The sequence below is a fragment of the Eschrichtius robustus genome, chromosome 3 (genome assembly GCF_028021215.1).
Source record: "Eschrichtius robustus isolate mEscRob2 chromosome 3, mEscRob2.pri, whole genome shotgun sequence".
NCBI classification, from domain to species: Eukaryota; Metazoa; Chordata; class Mammalia; order Artiodactyla; family Eschrichtiidae; genus Eschrichtius; species Eschrichtius robustus.
Genome location: NC_090826.1, coordinates 45,033,630 through 45,050,785, shown reverse-complemented (window position 1 = coordinate 45,050,785; position 17,156 = coordinate 45,033,630). Strand labels below are relative to the sequence as shown.

The window sequence follows — 17,156 nt, the reverse complement described above, 5'->3', positions numbered from 1 at the left end:
GCCCCGGGCTTCTAGAATAGTCACAGCATCACTTCTGCCGGAACAGAAGAACTCCACCTGGGGGAAGGGGTCCCCTGGGAGTCCCAGAGTGGCCAACACAGAACTGTTTCCCACCCTGGCTTCCAGCAGCCTCTCCTCATCAAAGGCTCAGCCTCCTCCATTATTCACCAGGCCCGGGCTGCTCCCCCAGATCCACGGGCACTGGGGTCCACTCCTCCCCCGGCTCCTTTTACCCCGGGAGCCTTGCACATCAAAAGCTTCTCTCTCTCTGCGCTCGGTTTTATTTTTAAATATACTTATTTCCTTCCTCATCTCCTAATTCATCTGCAGGGACAGCTTTCCCTTCCAGTTGCCCAGGCCAGAAACCTTGGGATCATCCTGGAAGACTCTCTGTCTCTCCCACCCACATCCAGTGGGTGTGTTTACCACTTGAACACAGCTTGTCATTAATGTTTTGGGATAGTGTCTTCTAGTCCCTTTTGTTAAAGTTTTTATAGCAAGAACCATGAATTGCTTTTCTACTCCAGACCCTGTCCTAGAACATTTCCAAATATCGTCTTATTCTTTTTCGCAACAAGCCATGTGGTAGGTACTGTACGTAACTTTCAGATGAGGAAACAGAGGCCCAGAGGGATGAAGAAATTTTCTCAAGTTTAAACAATTATCATAACAATTGTGTTAGTACTGGACATGGCAATTTTTATCCTGCCTTTTTCACTGAACTATATTATTATCATGTCCCCATGTCATTAAAACTATTTGTAAACATAATTTTTAATTGGCTACAGAATATTCTTGCCAGAGAGCATGCTCTTATTTCCCTAACTAATCCCTTATCGTTTAGAATTTTGGATATTTCTAAATTTTTATTATCATAAATAATAAATGAATATTCTTAAACATAAAGCTTTCCCATATTTTTGATTATTTCCTTCATCTAGATGTCCAGAAAGGAAAACCCAGGCGTAAAGTTGTACAAACTTTTAAAGAAAAGTCTCTGGATGCCTGTTGCCAAATGCCATGTTGACGTCTGCAGCTGGACTGGTTCCGAGTGTGTGTGTGTGTGTGTGGGGGGGGGGGGCAGGGGGGCTCATCTCAGATATTTTCATGTGGTGTCTTTGTCCTATTCACGGCCAGAATGGCTCACGTTTCTCCGGGCAAGGCCCTCGTTCATTATTGAAGCCCCAGCCTCGGCACGGCTGCAGCCATGGCCTCTGGTTTACCACATTAATATTGCAGGCAGGGCTCCTGAGGACCTAAATATTTGATCAGATCGTGTGCTGGGCTGTCAGTGAGCCATATTCAGGGCAAATGAGACCCTCCTTCCCTTCCGCACCTCCCAAAGTGGCATGAGGCCTGGCCACCCTCAGACAACTTGGTCAGTTGTCTGTGGAGAGCTAATCACTATGGGGAAGACAGGGTAAAAAACAATGACATGTATTAATTACCGCAGCCTCAGAATTCACTCCTTTTTTTTTTTTTTTTAATAAATTTATTTATTTATTTTTGGCTGCGTTGGGTCTTTGTTGATGCTCATGGGCTTTCTCTAGCTGCAGCGAGCCGGGGCTACTCTCTGTTGTGGTGTGTGGCCTTCTCACTGCAGTGGCTTCTCTTGTTGCAGAGCTCTAGGCACGGGCTCTAGGCATGTGGGCTTCAGTAGTTGTGGCATATAGGCTCAGTAGTTGTGGCTCGCGGCTCTAGAGCACAGGCTCAAGTAGTTGTGGCGCACGGGCTTAGTTGCTCCGTGGCGTGTGGGATCTTCCCGGACCAGGGCTCGAACCCGTGTCCCCTGCAATGGCAGGTGGATTCTTAACCACTGCGCCACCTAGGAAGCCCAGAATTCACTCTTTATGTCTCATTGTGACAGCCTGCAATAGCATTCTGCAATCTGGATGGGAGGGAAAGGCAGGGTCCACGACCCCCAGCCAAGGCCTGGTGCACACTAGGTCGCTGTGCATGTTTGTCTGTGAGTGGGTGACTTGTCCTTGGAAACTAGGAAGGTTCATTCAGTTCATTCACTCGTCACTTACTAAGCACCTACTGAGTACCAGGCTCCATGCTATGTACTTTGTAGTGATTATTTTAATTGCACTTAGTACCGTGCCTAGCCATAGTGTTTTTATTTTATTATTTATTTATTTATTTCTTAATATTTATTTATTTGGCTGCGTCGGGTCTTAGTTGCAGCACGAGGGATCTTCGTTGCTGCATGTGGGATCTTTAGTTGCAGCATAAGAACTCTTAGTTGCGGCATGTGGGATCTAGTCCTCTGACCAGGGATCGAACCCTGGCCCCCTGCATTGGGAGCGTGGAGTCTTAACCGCTGGACCACCAGGGAAGTCCCTACCCATAGTGTTTTTAAAGGGTTAGCTATTATAATAATAACAAAAATGCTATTACTTATTTGTTATTATTATTTATTATCTCAATTGTGTGAGGGAGGCATGATCACTATTCTCATTTTACAGATGAGAAAACAGAGGCCCAGAGACTCAGCTAAGGAGCCAGGAGGTTGACCACAGACCTTGACCATTCATTCTAGATCTAGAACTGGACCTGGATGCCACGGCTCTAGCTCAGGCTCCGGGGCTGCCTGGGACTCCACGCTTGTCTATCCAGGTTCCTCCCGCCCTGGCTTCAGCCCCAGGTCTCCGGCACCTGCTCCTTGCCCAGCTTGGCTACAGGGGGAGAAGGACAGACAAACTCCTCGGGCTAGTGGACAGGCATGGCTCTGAGGGGAGAAGACAGTGGTATTCATGGAGGAGGCCCTCCTCTCAAGCTGACATCTAGCTTCTCACTCATAATGGAGCTCCAAGGGCCTGGAAAGAGAACAAAAGTGAGCTGCAGGGGTGACTGGGGGATGATATAGCACAGAGGATGGTGAAGGAGGAGGAGGCCCAAGGCAGACTGCTGGCCCTCAGGAACCCTCTTGGCCATGTGACACTAATACAGAGCTGGCACCTTGAGATAAGGCCACCTGGAGCAGCCTTGTCCCGCACGCCAGTGAAGAGTGAAGGTCTACCCTGTGCAGGGGCCAAGGGTAGGGGCCAGACTCACCTGTCAGGTCTAAGGGTCACCCACCACCTCATTGCTCTGGGTAGCCTTCTGACAGATGTGTCCTGCTTCCCACGTTCTCCCAGTTCTCTCTGTAACACCGAGTCGCATGTCCCAAGAATACTATTACTCTGTGAAAATAATCAAGGGGGTGCGTAAACTTAGTCACACTGGTGTTCATCGTGGTGGTGTTAACAGTAATGCTATATCCCTATGACTAGACCCATTCACGCACACAATCACTGATTCTCTCATTCATTCATTCACCAGACATGCTAAGAGGGGCAGAGTATCACTCCTCTACTTTAAATCCTCCACTGACTTCCCATCACACTTAGAATAGAAATCAAACTCCTCACCTGGCCTACAAGGCCCTGAGTAATACACACTCTGGTCTACCTCTCCCACGTCCTTCTCTTTCTCCACTAGCATCTGCTGTTCCCTTTGTCTGAAACATCTTCCCATCATCTTTCAGTCTCAGCTCAACACCCCCTCCCTGGCAGGCCTGGCACCTGAGGTGGCCTACCTACATGGGGTCCCTCTACCCCGTCACCCTGTTTTCGTTTCTCAATAAATTATTTCGTTTAGTAATTTACTTGTTTGTTGTTCACTCCGATTTTCAAAGCCCATGAAAACAGGGCCTTGTCTTGTTTACTGGCTGTACCCTGAGTGTTCACACTCATGCCTGGCATTGATGAAGAAAGAAAGGAGGGAGGGAGGGAGGGAGACCAAGCAGGTCCTCTGTGCCGGCTCTGAGCCTAGAAAGCAGAGACTGGGGGGGGGGGGGGGGAGGGGGGAGGGAAGGACGCTGCATGTACCAGGACCCACTGGGCTCTGCGGGGTCCCTTTATCTCAAGAGATGAATAGGGCAGGTGTGTCTTTGCCCTTGTTACACGTGAGCCTCTTTAAAGACAGGCCAGCTCCTCCCCTCCCCCAGCATTCTGGGCCGGCCCCTCCTCTCAGTCAGGTGCCCGGCTCCCACTTCGGGAGCCCGCCTGCCCTGCTTGTCATTCCGGCCGCGGCTTCCTTTGCTCACGCGCTTCCCACTGCGCCAGGAGTGGGTTTCTGATAACGTCCGAGTAGATTATTTAAGAGACTTTCCGCAAGGCGGGGATGAAGCTCCAGGCTGATAAGCGGGTGGGGGCGGGAGGGGAGGTTCAGGGCTCCTGCGCGGGCCGTGGCGGTTCATCCCGCGCCCCCTGCAGGTGGTTCCGCGCCCGCGTTAGCGTGTTAATTACACCCGCGGGCGCGGCGGGGGATGGGGACGGTCTCACTCCTGAGCTCAAAGAACCATCGAAGAACCACGGGGCAGGGAGAACAGGCCGGGGTCACAGGCTGAGAGGACTGGAGAGAGCCCCTCAGAAGCCCCCCAAACGGGAAAGTGTTCCCGACACAGGCAGGAATCGGGATGGGGCGCCCCTGCGGGAATGGCGGGAATGGCGGGCAGGGAGGCGTGGGGTAGGGATGCCCTGTGGAGAGTGGAAGACCTCAGACAGGGATGTGGTTGTTGCCTGAGGAAGCGCCTCTGATTCAGGGGCAGAAATAGAGGCTGGACCGTTCAGGGGCCTATGTCGTCACTATGGGGACCCAGGTGTGCCTGTGGGATGCCAGCCGCCTTCCACATGGCTGGACAGGGGTCCTAACCAGGGCAGGGGGCTGCAGGCAGGTCGCTTGTCTTCCCTCCGTGGAGGATAAGAGCACAGCCCCCTCAGGTCACCCAGTGTGGGGAGGTGAGGTAAAGCATGGTCTGGTGACCATTGAGTGGAAGCAGGGGTCAAGCCCACATGCCCAGGTGTGTAATACCTTCCCGTTTTTTCCAGGAAAACTTAATCTGCCCCAGGTGGTGAGAAGAAGGGGCTTGTGGCTTAGGCTAAAGCACAGATTGGTCCCCACCAGTCACTACTGTCCCCAGCCCCTGGTGCTGGCAGGCCTCTGGCTCTGAGGCCTCACTCGGGTCTCTGGAGGGGCTGGAATCATGTGTCCAGTCCTGCCTGAGGTCCTGTTATTTCAGGGCCTGTGTGTCCCCCCCCAGTGAGGGCTGCTGTCTTTTCCCGCTGGGGAAATTCCTTCCTTCCCTCTCCCCAAGCTTCCCTCAGAGGGCCCCTCACAAGCATAATTTCCTGAATGAGCTTTTGAAATCCAAACCATGAAGAGGCCTGCTGTAAGCCTCCCCTGAGCCAGGAGGACAGAGCCCTTGCTTGAAAGAGGGAAGAGAGGGGAGAAATACCAGGAGAAAAACATAAACTGGTGTCTCACATGATATTCATGCCCTCTGTAATCCTAAGTAGCAGCAGCGTTCTTGGGGGCTGCCAGGATTCTTCTTCTGCTCTAAGGTGGGTGACAGAGTGGGCTGGTGGCTGCAAGGGGCGGGGCAGGGCAGGGCCCAGGAGTAATGGTGGGAGGAGGGGGTTCTTGGCTGGGGAATGGGTACTTGAGCCTTGGGTTTCTTTCTAAGTCTGAGGAAAAGTGGGTGCCTAGTTGGTGGGCTCTGTTCAGGGTATCCCTGAAAAGCTTTGTTTGGGGGATGGTTTGGGGCAAAGTACTCAAGCCAAGTGGGTTCAAGACTTGGCTGCCATGTGCCAGCTGTGACCCTGGACCAGTGTTCTGAGCCCTCTGAGCCTCCACCATCTCATCTGTAACTTTAATGTAAAGCACCCTCAAGCTCCACCTCCCGTGGCCCTACACTGGCTGGGGAGAGTCCCTCCAGTGCTCAGCACACAGGACGTGTTTTGAGTCCCAGAGGACTGGGAGGTAGAGAGCTGGTGTGGTGGTTGAGGTGCTAGTCTGGGGAATGAGGTGGTCAGGACTGAGGCCTGGCTACAGTGCATGGTGCTGTGTGATATCAGGAAGCCGTGGCCCCTTCCTGGGCCTCAGTTTCCCACCTGTGGGTGGGAATCTTAGTCCTTGCCCTACCCACTCACAGGACACAGATAAATAATAACTCATCCTTATCGAGTGCTTCCTGGGGGCTCTGCTGCCCTAAGAGCCATTCATGTATATCTCATTTAGCCCACACAATAGTCCTGAAAGGTAGGTACTATTATCCCACTTTACAGATGAGGTCACAGAGGCACAGAGGGTTAAATAACTTTCCCAAAGACACAGCCAATAGTGGCTAAAGCTGTCTTCGGAGTCAACACTGTTAACCATCACACCATGCATTGGTACGGATGGGGAGGATTTGCTTTCCAAGTTCTTGGGTTGTCAAAGCTGACCCTTGCCACCCCCCAGACCCAGACACTGGCAGGACCTGCCAAGGCCCCAGAACCTGGTGGTGAGCTGTGCTCTTTCCCCTCAAAGTGGACCTGGAGGAGGCTGAACCCAAGGACTCAGGCTGCTGGAGTTGTGGGTGGGACTGTGGGAGAAGGAAGGAGGGGAGGTCTGGCGGTGGGGGGACAGACTGTTGGCAGCAGCGGCAGCAGCCTCGCCCCCATCCCCACTCAAGGAGCAGATCTGCGTCACCGGCACTGGGGCCGCCTCCCGCCCCCTGCCAAAACCCAGCAATGGCTCCCAGGTGAAGAGCAGCTGCCGCCCTGGGAGGGATGCCTGCCGCTGATGCCACATGGGAGGCTGAGCCATCAGGGCCCACCTGGCTCCCAGTTGGAAGGGTGAAAAGAAGGAAAGCAGCACTCCCCCCCAAAACCTCTGCTGGGCCGGCCCCAGAGAGCACTGCCTTGTTTTCATTTCATCCGCACAACAACCTGCAGCATGCAACTGTATGACAGCCCAGTTAACACCAGAGAAACTGAGGGCTAGAGAGTGTGGGAAGAAAATATGCAACTGAAAGCAAAGGGGACAGCTGAGCATGGAGAGTTCTCAGGTGATGCACAGTTGCACACAGGCTAAGGGCTCAGAGCCAGCATTTGCTGAGCACCTATTTTGTGCCTGGGGCAATTAGCTCCGTTTTATAGACAGGCAAACTGAGGTTCAGAAAAAAGGAAGTGGGGGGCTTTCCTGGTGGCGCAGTGGTTGAGAATCTGCCTGCCAATGCAGGGGACACGGGTTCGAGCCCTGGTCTGGGAAGATCCCACATGCCGCGGAGCAACTAGGCCCGTGAGCCACAATTACTGAGCCTGCGCGTCTGGAGCCTGTGCTCCGCAACAAGAGAGGCCGCGATAGTGAGAGGCCCGCGCACCGCGATGAAGAGTGGCCCCCGCTCGCCACAACTAGAGAAAGCCCTCGCACAGAAACGAAGACCCAACACAGCCATAAAATAAATAAATAAAATAAAAATAAAAATTAAAAATTCCTTAGCATGATTTTAAAAAAAAAAGAAAAAAGAAAAAAGGAAGTGGCCAGCCCTGGGTCACGCAGCAGGCTGTGTCAGAGCTAACAGCAGTTCTCTGCCCTCCTGGAAGTTTTAGTCTGTTGAGGGAAACAGATTCATACCAGACCAAAAGCAACTGAGCTGTGATTGAGATATAAACTCCCCTGGGAGACAGAGACAGGAGGGAGAGTGCCAGTCAAAAGTACTTAATGAAGAAGGAGAGGGAAGTGTCTGAGTGGGACATCTGGGCTGCTGAGCACCAGTTTAAATGGCAAGATGGGGGAGGGCACTCCAGGCATGGGAGGAGCAGGGCAAAGTCCTGGAGGCAGAGCGGGTCAGGGCCGCTTGGAGAACTGTGGGGTGGCCTGGGAGGCTGCAGCACTGGCCAAGAGAGTAGGGAGGGGAGGGAGGCAAGGTGGCCCTCTGGTGGGGTCCCATGAAGAATGGAAGTCTCGCTGAGGTTTGGAGAAGGAAAGGCCTATGGGAAATGGCTGGGAGGAAGAGAAACAGGGCACAGGCCACAGAGAAGCAAGAGGGGAAGACCTGGAAGTGGAGGGAGACACTGTGGGTAGGGCTCCTGGGTTCAGCTGGGCCAGTTGTCTTGGGCTTAGGCTCTGGCATCAGGCACACCTGGGTTTGAGTCCTGGCTCTGCCCTTACTTGCTGTGTGGCCTTGGAAGTTGCTTGCCCTCTCTGAACCTTGACTTCCCCCAATATAAAGAACTGCCTCCTGGGGTTGTTGTAGATGGCAGCCGTGAACCCAGGGCTTTTCATTTCTCCCTTCCAACCTAGGAGGTAGGAGCTGTCATTTCCCCCATTTCACAGGAGGGCAAACTGGTGACTGATCATGGCTAGGATGTAAGGGTCCAGACAATTCTGTCCACCATGGAAAATTAGATGGGTCGTATCGGCTCCAGGGGTGGCTGAAGCTCTGTTGGACCAGCATCACCCTTTAGCTTCTCTACCTAATCCTGCTTCCGCCTCCTCCCTTCCCCAGGTGTTGATCCCTAGTAAATATCCTCCACATCAGACTCCATCTCGGGCTCTGCTCCTGGACAACCCCACCTGCAACAGGTGCATTTATGTTCCAGCTGGGGTGGCTGAGTCCTGGCTGTGCCCACAGACTCCTCTGTGAGCAGCGCGGCTCCGGTGGCCAGTTCTCGAGCCCCACCCCCCAAAAAACTCTAGGAGGAGCAAGGATGAACCCATGAAAATGAGGAACCTGTGTGCAAGGTGAGGCAGGAAGATGCCTGTGGAGCCAGCCACACTGGGCCCTGTAGTGGGCTAAATGGTAGCCCCCAAAGATACTGCCATGTCCTAATCTCCAGGACCTGTAAGTCTTGCCTTATTTGGAGAGAGGGTCTTTGTAGGCATTTAAGTGAAGGATTTGGGGATAAGGAGATCATCCTGGATTATTCAAGTAGGCCCTAAATCCAGTGATGTGTCCTTGAATGAGTGAGACAAAGGAGAGAGACATGCATAGACAAGAAGGTGATTTGAAGATGGAAGTGATGTGGCCACAAGCCAAAGAAGCTGGCGGCCACCAGAAAAGGCAAAGAAGGAACCCCATCAGAGCCCCTGGAGGGAGTGTAGTCCTACCTTGACTGTGGACTTCTGGCGTCTACACGGGGAAAGAATATGTTTCTGTGGTTTTATGCCACTCAATTTGTGGTAATTTGGTACCGCAGTTGCAGAAAAGGAGTACAGGCCTCATATCCAGTTGGAAGCTTGGGGAAACTTTCCAGGAGATCCCTGGAGGTCCCCGAGGTTGGGCACTCCCGGCCTGGGCTGGGGGTCAGAAGAAAGGAGGTCGGCTCTTCAGAGAAAGTCTTGTCTATCCTGGATTTTGACCTTGAGTAGGAAGTACTCCTCAGGCAGGGAGGGGAGAAGACAAGCCAGGGAGAGAAACACGGTTTGCAACAGCCCAGAGAACTGAAAATCATAGTGCATTCCAGAAAATTCAACTTGTAGATATCGTGGGAGTAGAAAATTCCCAGAGGAGAGAGGAGAGAGACACAACTCAACAGGAGGCAAGGGCCCCATCTCAGAGGTCACTGGGTGCCCACGTGAAGCTTGTTTTTCTAAATGTTATATTTTAAAACAGTTTTAAATTTCTGGAAAAATTGCAAAGGTAGCACAGAGAGTTCCCATACACCCAAATTCCCCTATTATTAACATCTTACATTAGTATGGTACGTTTGTTACAATTAATTATTCCGTACATTAAGTCAAGTCCATACTTTATTCAGGTTTCCTTAGTTTTTACCTAATATCCTTTTTCTGTTCCAGGAGCGCATCCAGGATCCCACATTACATTTAGTTGCATGTCTTCTTAGGCTCCTCTTGGCTGTGACAGTTTCTTCTTCTTCCCATGTTTTTGATGACCTTGGCAGTTTTGAGGAGAACTGGTCAGGTATTTTGTAGACTGCCCCTCTGTTGGAATTTTTCTAGTGCTTTTCTCATGATTAGACTGGGGTTGTGGGTTTTGGGGAGGAAGAGCCCAGAGATAAAGGGCCACTTTCATGACATAACAACTGTACTTGCTGCCAGCAGGACTTACCACTGTTGTTGTTGACCTTGATCCCCTGGCTGAGATAGTGTTTGTCAGGCTTCTCCACTATAACTGTGAAGTTACTCTTTTTTCGCCCTTTCCATAATATCTTCCTTAGCAGCAGGTCATTCTGCACAGTCCACCCACCTTACGGGGTGGGAGGATAATGTTCCATCTCCTTGAAGGTGAGGGGTTTTACGCAGGAAATTTACACAGTCAGGTTTTCTTCTTAAAGCCCAGTTTTGACAAAAATGTGGGGAAATAGACACCCTGATATTCTGTCGGCGGACGTGGAGATCAGAACAGTGTTTTGGAGGCACAGTTTGACACATCCGTCCACATGTTAGATGCACATACCTTTAGGCCTAGCAAGTCAACACTGCACACATGCCTGACCACGGGTGCAGTGATGCCTGGACAGGAGTGTCTATGGCAGCGCTATTGGTAGCCATCAGAAACGGGAAACAACCGAGCGCCCACTGACAGGGCAATGGATGAGAGAATGGGCTAGATCCATCTCACAAAATACCAAACAGCCATCAAAAAGAAAGAGGTAAATCCCTGCATGTGGACCCGTGAAATTCTCCAAGATATATTACAAGTGAAAAAAGTATTCGCAGGCTCATATGCATGAATGAAGCCATTTGCATGAATAAAAATGATGTGCATTTATATATGCACATAGGAATGGAAAATGTGTGGCAGGACCCATAAGGAACCATCACCCATGGTGACTCTGAGGAAGGGGTAGAGGAGGAGGGGCTGTTACTTTTCACTTTAGACCTCTGTGACATTTTGCACAATAAGCAAGCGCGGCTTTCATGATAAAATGTTTTTAATATTAAAAATATTTCTTTGGAGATTTGCATTTTAAGGAGTCCGCTGTGGCTTCTTGTGAAGGATGAGTTTGGGGAACCAGGGTGGAGTGGAGAGACCAGTTCAGAGCTCTCAGGGCATTTAGATGACAACTCGAGGAAGGGCAGGAGAAGAGGGTGGATTTGGGGGTTACTTACGAGGTACAGATGAGAGGACTTGGTGACTTTTTGGTGGAGGGGTGGGAGAGGGGAGAGGGTGTTTCATGCAGGATGCTGGCAGGAAGCTGATGGTGCCCTCAAAGTGGGTTATGGAGGAGGGTGTAACAAAGGGACTGCTTACAAGTCCAGGCAGGATAAGGGAAGCAAGCGAGGGGTGGTGCCACACCCGGGCTAGGCACTTCTGGGAGCCATCACCACCCCCAGGCCTACGGCAGAGGGAGGGCAGGGTCCCTGGAACTGGGCAGGGCAGCTGCGGGGCAGGGTGCCTGATGGGAGCTGAGGCTCAGAGGGACCAGCCTGCCTGTAACCTGGCAGAGAGAGAGCCTGGGGAGCAAATACCCCAACCTCACTCCTGCCTCTCCCAACTGCCATTGCAGATGGTACCTCCCACTGGCTAAACCCACCTGGGAGCCAGAGGGCAAGTTCAGAGCAGGGTAGAGGAGGGCGGGAGGGGGCCCAGCGAGCAGAGTGTGGGGTCTAGGTTGATGTCCAGGCTCCTGGCTTGGGTGCCTGATCGACGGATGTGCCCCTTGGAGACGGGGAACACGGAAGGGGGAGCAGGATTTTAGGAGGATGCAGAGTTCCATTTATGGTCTATTTCAGCCAGCGTGGGCTGCTTGCATGACAAACAGCCCCAAATATGTTGGGGGGTGGGGTGGAATATTGGGTTAGAGCTTAGATCCCAAATGGTCTAGCTTCCTGTGATGGTCCCCCTGGCACCCTTTGAGGTCACTCACCTTCCCCGCTACCTGCCTGGAGCTCTGCCCAGGCACATAGGCTCCTGCCTGAATGTGGAGGGTGGACTCTGGAGGACTTCTGTTGGGGGGCACACACCAGGGGTGTTGGGCTTCCCGCAGTTCTGCAGGGTTACCAAGACGGCTGCTGGGTGACCCGTGGGATCTGTGGGCGTGGCCAGACCCTAGGAAGGCAGCCTGGGGATCCAGGGCCTCGGGGCTGGGTTAAGCTTGGTGGAGGGGGCAGGGGGGTACCCACAGCTTGCTCAGACCAGCCTCGGGCTGGAAGGTCTTGGGCCACCCTACTGTCCCCAGGTAGGGGGAGATCTTTAAAGAGGGTTTGGTTTTTTGTGGAGGGGTCAGCTGTGGGAGCCGTGTGGTGGTGGTGGGGCATTATCCCACCAGCCTGTAGGGGACTGGAGATCCTCCAGGATGGCAGCCAAATCCTCATAGGAATGAAGATCCCAGAACAGCGCAAACAGGGTGTTTGCAGGGAAAATGAGGCACCCATTGGCACTATCAGCACATTCCATCCACAGGATTCTATAATCAGATTAGCTCCCAGGAGGGATGAGAAGATGGGGTGGGGAGAGAAAGTGGGCGAGGAAAAGGCCTCCACTCTGAGCTCTCCTATTCCCCCCCCGGCGCTGTTTCTAAATCTTTCATGTCTCACCATCTAATTGCCCTCCTCGCTGTTCATATCGGGAAGCTGAGACCCAGAGAGGGAAAGGGACCTGTCAGGGTCCACAGTGTCAGGGATAAGTCACGACCCAATCCTGCCCTTCCTCTGCAGTGTGCTGTTTCCCTGTCCCCTTTGGTGACAGTCTCATCCGCCCCCACAGGAATGGTACATAATTTGCAGGACCCAGTGCAAAATAAAAATGTAGGGCCCCTCATTCGAACATTATTAAGAATTTCAAGATGATGGTGACTGCAGAGCTTGTAAGCCCTCTGATTGCAGTTTCCTGCTGATGGAAGTTCACAGTACTACTTATGAATTTTTTTTTCTAGAAAATGAGCATGAATACGATAAAGTCTCTAGATCTAACCACCAATTTACAGGAAATACAGGGGACAGAGGAACATGTTAAATAATGTCACTGGTAAGCAAATAAGAAAAACCCAGATGGTGAAAAAAAAAAAGAGGCGAGGACCTTTAGATCAAGAGACTTACATAGATCTCAGGACCTAATGCACTGTGTTGACCTTATTTGGATCTTCATTCAAACCAATTGTTAAACAAAATCATGAGACGATTAGAATTGGATATTTGACAATATTAAGTATTTCTGTTTAACATTTTAGGTGTTATAATAATATTACACCTAAGTAAATAAATAAGTAAGAATTTTATTTTCTCACAGTCCCGGAGGCTGGAAGTTCAAGACCAAGGTGTCGACAGGATTGGTTTCTTATGAGGACTCTCCTTGGTTTGTAGCTGGCCCTTTTTTCCCTGTGTCTTCGTATCTTCCCTTTCTATGTGTCTGTGTCCTAATCTCCTCTTCTTATAAGGACACCAGTCATTTTGGATTAGAGTCACTCTAATGACCTCATGTTAATGTAATTACCTCTTTAAAGACCCTATTGCCAATTCAGTCCACATTCTGAGGTACTGGGAGTTAGGACTTCAATATATGAATTTTGAGGGGACATAGTTCAACCCATAACAGTGGCGATTAAGTTTTTTTAAGAATCCGTATCTTTTAATATTTTATTCTGAAATGTTAATGCATTAAATGATATGCTATCTGGGGTTTGCTTTTAAATAGTCCAGTTTGTGGGGGAGGGTGGCAGTGGAAGTAAAAATGAAACAAACTTGGCCATGAGCAGATAATTGTTGAAGTTGAAAGACAGGTACGTGGGGGTGAATTACTCTATTCTCTTTACTTGTATACAGATTTGAACTTGTCTACAATAAAGCGTTTTTATAAAAAAATGCTAACCTTCAGTGGCTTTCCATCATTTATGGAGTAACCTCCAAGTTCCTAGCCTGGGACTCCTTCATTCCACCTGTCTGCTTCCTAACCGCTTTTCAGCCTACAGCTTCCACCAAACTCCCTGCAGTTCCCCAGACATAGCAGGCTGGTCCTCATCTCTCCATCTTAGCTCCTGTTCTTCCCTTCGCTTATCATGCCCTTCCCCTGCTTTTCTTCTCCTCCTCCAGGGTTCCCACCTCCAAGAAGTCTTCCCTGATCTCCAGGCTGGGAAGGTTACCTCCTTTGTGATTCCTCACCCCCATGTTCCCTGGTGCCGATCCACCTATGCAGTCACCATTGGTTTCTTTCCTCCCTCTTCTCCTTCTCTACTCCCTGACCCCCATACACTCCCCACCCCCATCCACATGCATGCACGTGCTCCTCCCCCACAACACACACACGCACACACACGCACACACACACGCACACGTGTGCGTGCACACACGCGCACGCACACACATGCAAGCCTGTGAACTCCTTGAGGACTGCGACTCATCTGATCAGGTTTCTGGGTCCCAGTGAGGTGAGCATGTGGCCAAGGGGAGCGGGGATGACTGGGAGACGCAGGCCTTCATGTGGCGGTTGTCACTCTTGTGACAACACAAGAAGGTTTCACTGCAGCCCATGGGCAGCCACTGAGGGCAAGGGTGACTTTTAAGGAGCGCTGGTGTATACAGAGGGGAAGAGGTTGCTCCCTGCCTCTTCCCCAGGGAGATTCTGGCCTGGTGTTGGGACCTGGTATCACTGGAACCCTGACTTTCAGGAGCTGCTTCTCATGGACAAGTGTTGAGAGGTTCCTAAGCCCCTCCTTTGCTCCTTGGGACCCTCTCCCAGCTTGATACCCCCTTGCACAGATGAGGAAACTGAGGCTTGGCAAAGAAGTCACCTGCCCACTTTCTAGCTGTGTGCCCTTGGGGCCTCTCTGAGCTTGGATGTCACCCTAAATAGTCAAGATGTGTGATATGTGCCTGCTCACGATGACTGTTCCTCTCCCCGGAGAGAATTGAAAGACCCATCGTAGATCAATGTTCCCAACCTGCCAATCCCTTTATTAGTTACATAGCATGGGGTAAGTCCCTTCCCACTGCCAGTCTCAGTGTTCCCATCTGCCAAATGGGCATGCCTTGGGGCTTGCTGGTCACTGTCTCCCTCATTGTCCTGGGGCTGGGGCAGTGTGAGGCACCCAAGCAAGAGATGACAGATCCAAGGGCTTCTGGGTCCGCCCCCACCTGAAACAGTGGGGCTGCCTCCTGGAAGTGAGATTTCTGCAGACCCGAGTGTCCTAGCCAGAAGAAATGTGCTCAGTCACTTACAAATACCCACAGGCCTGGGGTATGGGGTAGACCCCTCAGGAAGCTCACAGACTAGAGATGATGCACCCCATCCCATACCAATGAGGGATACCCAGTGGCTGCGGTCTCAGAGGAGCCCCTGACCCACCTGGAACTGAGGAAGGCTGGGACTTACCAATGATGAATGATGGGAGGGGGCGATTCACCAGGTAGAGGGAGAGGAGTAACAGCACCAGGGAGGACTGAGCAGGGCTGGGTCGGGGCGGGCTTCCTGCAATCCGTGCACTCATTTTGTGCTACTAGTGGTCATCGATCAACATTGACTAGAGCCATAGTTCATTAGGGTTTGCAAAATGAAGATATTCTGATTCTATTATCCCATTATCATCTTTCAGCTAGACTATTTCTCCAGAGAGAAACTTCCCTTTATTAAATATTAGGTTACCTTTAGGAACAGTCACTGCAGGTGACTAAGCAGGTGTGTGATAGGGTCAAATTTGCCTTTTCTGAAAGAAAATTTTAAAAGGCCAAATAGCAGAGAATAAACAAAGGACATTGTTAAACCACCATGCTCTAAATGTTTTACAGAGGCTTCTTCTAAGCCTTTAAGGGACAGATAAGTTCTATGGAAGTACACTGTTCCAGAGCAGAGAGGAAGGAAAGCTTCCCATTATTACCATGAAGACTGTTTAACACGGATAACAAAACACAACAAAGCGCAACATAGAAGCAATAAATCAATCTCACATAAATATTGGGGGAGTGACTATCCTAAGTAAAATAATAATTATAGGAATTGTGATGGTTAATTTTATGTGTCAACTTGATTGGGCCATGGGGTGTCCAGATATTTGGTCAAATATTATTCTGGGTGTTTCTGGATGAGACTAACATTTGAATTGGTGGACTGAGTAAAGCAGATTGTCCTCCTTAATGTGGGTAGGTCTCATCCAATCTGTTGAAAGCCTGAGTAGAACAAAAGGCTGAGGAAAGGGGAATTCTTTTTCTTTGCCTGAAGGTCTGAAGACCTTCTCCTGCCTTCAGATTTGGACTAGAACTGGAACTTAAACTATCAGCTCTCCTATTCTCAGACCTTCAGACTCAGACTAGAACTACACCATCTGCTCTCCTGGTTCTGGACTTCTCTGCTTCCATAACTGCATGGGCCAATTCCTTATAATAAATCTCTCCCTCTCTCTCTCTCTCTCTCTCTCTCTATATATATATATATATCTCCACACATACACATATATATATATATATATACATACATATACACACACACACACACACACAGAGACATGCACACATATCCCATTTGTTCTGTTTCTCTGGAGAACCCTGACTAATCAGAAATATCATTCAGTATCCAGAAACACATTAAGAAAATAGCACACATCTGTAACTAATCTTTGCATGGTTCAATTTTAGAAAACCTAGTAATGTATATTAATATCAATAATGTAATATTATAAAATGTCATCATTAATAGATCAAAAGAGGAAGAAAATTGTTATCTTCTGTATAGATGCTGAAAGGGCATTTGATAAAATTCAACATTAATTCCTGAGTTTTAAAAACTTCTTGATAAAATTGAAATAGATGGATACTTCCTTAATGGGATCATGTATATCAAGGCAAAATCCATCAGCATGTGTAATGGTGAACAACTTGAAGCATTTCCAATAAATTCATGAGTGAGACAAAGATGTCCCCTCTCACCAGTCTTGTTTAACATTACTCTGGAGATATTAGCCACTATAATTTCACAAGAAATGAGGAGCATAAATATTGGAAAGAAAGAGACAAGAGTATTGTTATTGGCATATGATATGATTATACACTTGAAAAGCCCAATAAAATAGAATAATTATTACAAATAAGATAACTTGGTAATACAAAATTAAAACATAATTAAAACATAAAAATTACTAATTTCCTATACATGTACAGTGAGTTATAAAAGATAGTTAAAGGAAAAATCCCATCTATGAAAATAGAAAAGAAGACAAAGTACAGAAGATAAAATGTCTAGCAACACATTTAATAAGAAAAATGCAAGATATACATGAAAAAAATTTAAGTGCTACTGGACACCTAAAACAAAACAGGAATAAGTGGAAGGGATAATTTGTTCTGTGTAGGAAGATAGTAAAAATAAATCAGTTTTCCCTATATTATTATATACATTTAGAATGTTTCCAATAAAAATAAAAATAAAAATAGGGTTCTTAGGAGTGTATATTTAT

General features: G+C 49.5%; 1 pseudogene; it reads left to right on the top strand.

The window, feature by feature from the left end:
- The window catches only part of LOC137760570 (solute carrier family 25 member 3-like), a 51,557-nt pseudogene extending 44,947 nt beyond the window's left edge, over positions 1 to 6,610 (top strand).
- The last annotated feature ends 10,546 nt before the right edge of the window (positions 6,611 to 17,156 follow it).